Source organism: Meles meles, chromosome 16 (genome assembly GCF_922984935.1).
Source record: "Meles meles chromosome 16, mMelMel3.1 paternal haplotype, whole genome shotgun sequence".
Lineage (NCBI taxonomy): Eukaryota > Metazoa > Chordata > Mammalia > Carnivora > Mustelidae > Meles > Meles meles.
The window spans coordinates 5,229,409-5,234,009 of NC_060081.1; the positions used below are offsets into that span (position 1 = coordinate 5,229,409).

General features: G+C 67.3%; 2 pseudogenes; one reads left to right on the forward strand and one right to left on the reverse strand.

Annotated features, from left to right (window-relative positions):
* The first annotated feature begins 379 nt into the window (after positions 1-379).
* Positions 380-500, forward strand: LOC123927364 (annotated as a pseudogene).
* Positions 501-2,265: 1,765 nt separating this feature from the next.
* Positions 2,266-2,386, reverse strand: LOC123927363 (annotated as a pseudogene).
* Between the last annotated feature and the right edge of the window lie 2,215 nt (positions 2,387-4,601).

A 4,601-nucleotide genomic window follows, 5' to 3' on the forward strand; every position in this document is an offset into this window, starting at 1 on the left:
GAGCGGAGCGGAGGAGAGAAGAGCAGAGAAGAGGAGTTCAGGCCAGGTGGCCGGCTGCGCCAGGCCTAGGGCGGTGGACGGACGCTGGGGGTGGGGGGGGGCGCTGAGCACACCCTGCATGCACCGGGATGCAGCCCCATGCCATCTGGGGAGCCATGCGGTGCAGGGGCTGGGGAGTGCCGGAATGGGAAGGTGCCTGTACATTGGTGACGCCGGGGTGTCACAGGCTTCTGGAACCCTGGCCAAGTAGGGGTGGGGGGTGGGCGGGAGGCAGGCGCCAGGCCCAGGCCCAGGGCAGGCGGAGGGAGGATCCCTGGTGCCCACCGGGGCCAGGGAAGCATTCAGCAGTCTCTTAGGGCTCCCAGCTGCAGCAGCAGGCCTCTATGGCCATATGGCCCTGAACACGCCCCATCTCTACTCTGATCTCGGAAGCTAAGCAGGGTCGGGCCTGGTTAGTACCTGGATGGGAGACGGCCTGGGAAAACCAAGTGCTGTAGGCTTTTCCTTCTTAGGCCTTCTTTTCTTTCCCCCTTCAGCCTCCTTCCCTGGCCCTTGGCCGCCACTGCCGGGCGCCCTGCTCAAGGCGGTTGCCTCCAAACAGTCCCTGAACGCCTCAGACCCTGACCGCGCTCCCCTCACCACACTGACCCCCTGACCCCTGGCTACCCCAGCCCCAGCACCGCGGGCCCCTGGCCCCAAAATGGTGGCCCCCTGCACAGGCCGGCGGCCACATTGCAGCCTTTCCACCTCCATGCCACAAGGCCCAGCCCCGCCTCAGCCAAGGCATGGGGGCCTGCTGGCAGGGACAGGCAATGTTGGAGGGGGCTCAGGGACCGGAGGCACGGTAAGGTGTGAGGACTGGGGTGAGAACTTGGGCTGTGCACTCGGGGAGGGGCGGGGGGGGCCGGGCTGGGGGAGGAGGGCTGGGGGTGGGGGGCGGGGGGCGGGGTGTATGGGGCAGGAAGCCAGAGGGAGGAGCCAGCATCTACCTCAGGCTCCGGCTCCTTCTGTGGGCATGAGCTTCCAAGGCCCTGGGTCCCGGGGCTGGGCCCGGGCCCAGGTCCCTAGTTCCCCTCTCCAGGCCCTCGGGACATCCCCAGCCCCCAAGCCAGCCTGCAGCCTCCCCGCCACCCTCCCTCCCTCAGGGCGCCCTGGAGACCTGGGCTCTGCCCCATCGCCCACACGCTGCCACACCCCCACCCCTGTTCATCAACACCACTTCTCTCCTTGGGGCCTGGGCTCCACTCAGCCCAGAAGGGCATTCCCTTCCTTCTCACCGACAACCTCCCCTTTGCCCCTGAGGCAGCGCTCCCGGGCTTAGGTGCCCCGGACTCCAGAAGGCCAACCGACCTGGGCTTCCCGCGGTGCCATGGGCACCCAGCTCGACGCTCCTTCTCAGGGGCACGGCCATGGCCACAGCGAGGCTCCCTGGCTCTGCAAGACCAGTGAGCCCGGGAGCGCTGCCCCAGGGGCAAAGGGGAGGTTGTCGGTGAGAAGGAAGGGAATGCCCTTCTGGGCTGAGTGGAGCCCAGGCACCAAGGAGAGAAGTGGTGGTGGCTGGCTGGGGTGGGGGTGGGGCAGCATGTGGGGGATGGGGCGGAGCCCAGGTCTCCAGGGCGCCCTGAGGGAGGGAGGGTGGCTGGACAGCTGCAGGCTGGCTTGGGGGCTGGGGACATCCCGAGGGCCTGGAGAGGGGAACTAGGGACCAGGGCCCGGGCCCAGCCCCGCGCCCCAGGGCCTTGGAAGCTCAAGCCCCCGGAAGGAGCCCGAGCCTGAGGTCGACTCTGGCTCCTCCCTCTGGCTTCCTGCCCCATACACCCCTCTCCCTGCCCCCCACCCGCTGCCCTCCTCCACCAGCCTGGCCCCCATGCCCCTCCCCGCGTGCTCAGCCCAAGTCCTCACCCTGGTCCTCACCCCTTACCCTGCCTCTGGTCCCTGAGCCCTCTCCAACATTGCCCGTCCCTGCCAGCAGGCCCCCAAGCCGCGGCTGAGGCGCGGGTGGGCCTTGTGGCATGGAGGTGCAAAGGCTGCAATGTGGCCTCCGGCCCGTGCAGGGGGCCACCATTTTGGGGCCAGGGGCCCGCGGTGCTGGGGCTGGGGTAGCCAGGGTCAGGGGGGTCAGTGTGGTGAGGGGAGCGCGGTCAGGGTCTGAGGCGTTCAGGGACTGTTTGGAGGCAACCGCCTTGGGCAGGGCGCCCGGCGGTGGCGGCCAAGGGCCAGGGAAGGAGGCTGAAGGGGGAAAGAAAAGAAGGCCCAAGAAGGAAAAGCCTACAGCACCCGGTTTTCCCAGGCCGTCTCCCATCCAGGTACTAACCAGGCCCGACCCTGCTTAGCTTCCGAGATCAGAGTAGAGATGGGGCGTGTTCAGGGCCATATGGCCATAGAGGCCTGCTGCTGCAGCTGGGAGCCCTAAGAGACTGCTGAATGCTTCCCTGGCCCCGGTGGGCACCAGGGATCCTCCCTCCGCCTGCCCTGGGCCTGGACCTGGCGCCTGCCTCCCGCCCACCCCCCACCCCTACGCGGTCAGGGTTCCAGAAGCCTGTGACACCCCGGCGTCCCCAATGTATGGGCACCTTCCCATTTCGGGACTCCCCAGCCCCGGCCCCGCGTGGCTCCCCAGGTGGCATGGGGCTGCGTCGGGGTGCATGCATGGTGTGCTCAGCGCCCCCCCAGCGCCCGTCCGCCGCCCTAGGCCTGGCGCAGCCGGCCACCTGGCCTGAACTCCTCTGCTCTGCTCTGCTCTTCTCTCCTCTGCTCCGCTCCCATCCGCTAAACCCAACCTCGCTCCCAGCCCACCCAAGGACAAGGCCGACGCCACACACCAGCCCAGACGCCGATGCCCCGACCCGTGGCCCTTCCTCCGCCGACTTTCCCCTCTCCAGCCACGCACACCAGCCTCTGACCCAGAGACGCGAGGGGCCGGCTCACCTACACGGACGCTCGGACACCCAGGGAAACACAGGCACAGACTCAGAAGGAGGGACCTCTGGACAGACAGGAAGAATGCAGAGCCAGAGAGACAGACCCTCCATCCCCCCAACATCCCCCTCCCCGGACAGACAGGGTGACCCTGACCGGGATGCGGACAGAGACACGGGTGCTCGCAACACTGACACACTCTACACACACCCGGAGCCACCCACACCCACCCGGACAAGACACCCCACGCCCGCGAGGCTGCGGTGGCCCAGCACCTGTCCCAGGCGGGAGGCTCTTGGTGCTGGGGCGGGGCTTTGACCTAGGTGGTGGCGCCCTGGAGCTGCCTTTTGATCCCAGGGAGCCCAAGGACTTGCAGCCCAGGTGTCAGGCGTCCCACTCCGCTGCCATTCCTGCCCAGCACCCCGTCAGGCCTGGGGGCCCGCGAGGCTTTCTTTCTCTGGTCTGGTCCTTCCGTGTGGGGCAGGGTGGGGTGTAGGGGGCCTGGGGACTTCTCTTGGCCCGGTGTGGGGCACCGGCGGTCTTGCAGAGCCAGAGAACCTCGCTGTGGCCATCGCCATGCCCCTGAGAAGGAGCGTGGAGCCGGGTGCCCACGGCACTGCGGGAAGCCCAGGGCGGTCGGCCTTCTGGCGTCCGGGGCACCTGAGCCCGGGAGCGCTGCCCCAGTGGCAAAGGGGAGGTTGTCGGTGAGAAGGAAGGGAATGCCCCTCTGGGCTGAGTGCTTTCCAGGAATGGCAGCGGAGCGGGACGCCTGACACCTGGACTGCAAGTCCTCTTGTTCCCGGGGCTCCTCCGGCAGGTCCGAGGCCCCACCACCTAGGCCAAAGCCCCGCCCCAGCACCATGAGCCTCCCGCCTGGTCGGGTGGGGCGCTACTGCAGCTGTATGGGCCTGTGGTATCTTGTCCGGGTGGGTGTGGGTGACTCTGTGTGTGTGTAGATTTTGTCAGTGTTGCGAGCACCCGTGTCTCTGTCTGCATCACCGTCAGGGTCACCGTGTCTGTTGGGTGGGGGGATGTTCGGAGGATGGAAGTTCTGTCTCTCTGGCTCTGCCTTCTTCCTTTCTGTCCAGAGGTCTTTCCGTCTGAGTCTGTCCATGTGTTTCCCTGGGTGTCCGTGTGTCTCTGTAGGTGAGTCGGCCCCTCACGTCTCTGGGTCAGAGCCTTGTGTGCATGGCTTGAGAGCGGAAAGTCGGCGGAGGAAGGGCCACGGGTCAGGGCATTGGCGTCTGGGCTGGTGTGTGGCGTCGGCCTTGTCCTCGGGTGGGCTGGGAGTGAGGTTTGGTTTAGAGGAGCATAGCGGAGCGGAGGAGAGAACAGCAGAGGAGAGGTGGGAAGGTCAGGTGGCCGGCTTCGCCAGGCCTAGGGTGGCGGACGGGCGCTTGGGGGGCGCTGAGCACACCGGGCATGCACCCTGACGCACCCCCATGCCATCTGGGATGCCACGTGGTGCCAGGGCTGTGGAGTCCAGGAATGAAAGTTGCCTGTACATTGGTGATGTTGGGGTGCCACAGGCTTTTGGAAACCTGGAAGCTTGGGGGTGGGGTATGGACTGGAGGCAGGTGCCAGGCCCAGGCCCAGGGCAGGCGGAGGGAGGATCCGCAGTGCCCACTGGGGCAAGGGAAGCGCTTCGCAGTCTCTTAGGGCGCTAAGCTGCTGTGGCATTT